The following is a 570-nucleotide window of genomic DNA, read 5'->3' as shown; positions in this document are numbered from 1 at the left end:
GCAAAGTGAGGCGCAACGACCGGCCATGTTTGACGAACCGATCGACACTGCAGCCACCCATAGCGCTATTTGTGTTGCTAAGGCGAGATCACTGACCGTGAGATCGACATTCTGTAAATCACAAACGGTAGGAACACCGCCACCAACAGCCTACGGATGATATGGAACTACAAGTAAATTAATACCATTAGCTGCTGACGGGCGTTGATACATATCAACGGGGACAGTTGAAAATGTGTGCCCCGACCGGGACTCGAACCCGGGATCTCCTGCTTACATGGCAGACGCTCTGTCCATCCGAGCCACCGAGGGCACAGAGGATGGCGCGACTACAGGGATTTATCGCCAGCACGCTTGCCGTGAGACGCACAGTCTCAACTTACAAGTCCACACACTACATTCGTGGTGTCCCTGGAATTATAGCCATTACTCGCGGTAGACAATCCACCGAGTCCCGTAAGAGTTCAGGAAAATCGAGTGCAATAACACTGAAGAAGGTCATCAGCCGGTTAGCCTTAACAATATCAAGATTGCATCTGTTCTTTCGAACATGTCCGAAAGAAAAGATGC

At 50.5% G+C, this 570-nt stretch overlaps 1 non-coding gene across 1 annotated transcript; it reads right to left on the bottom strand.

The window, feature by feature from the left end:
• Positions 1-238: 238 nt before the first annotated feature.
• Trnat-ugu lies at positions 239-313 on the bottom strand. Its single transcript has one exon. It is a non-coding gene; the product is annotated as a tRNA-Thr (tRNA).
• Positions 314-570: the final 257 nt, after the last annotated feature.

The sequence above is a fragment of the Schistocerca americana genome, chromosome 2 (assembly GCF_021461395.2).
Source record: "Schistocerca americana isolate TAMUIC-IGC-003095 chromosome 2, iqSchAmer2.1, whole genome shotgun sequence".
NCBI classification, from domain to species: domain Eukaryota; kingdom Metazoa; phylum Arthropoda; class Insecta; order Orthoptera; family Acrididae; genus Schistocerca; species Schistocerca americana.
This window is presented reverse-complemented; position numbering and strand designations above follow the sequence as displayed.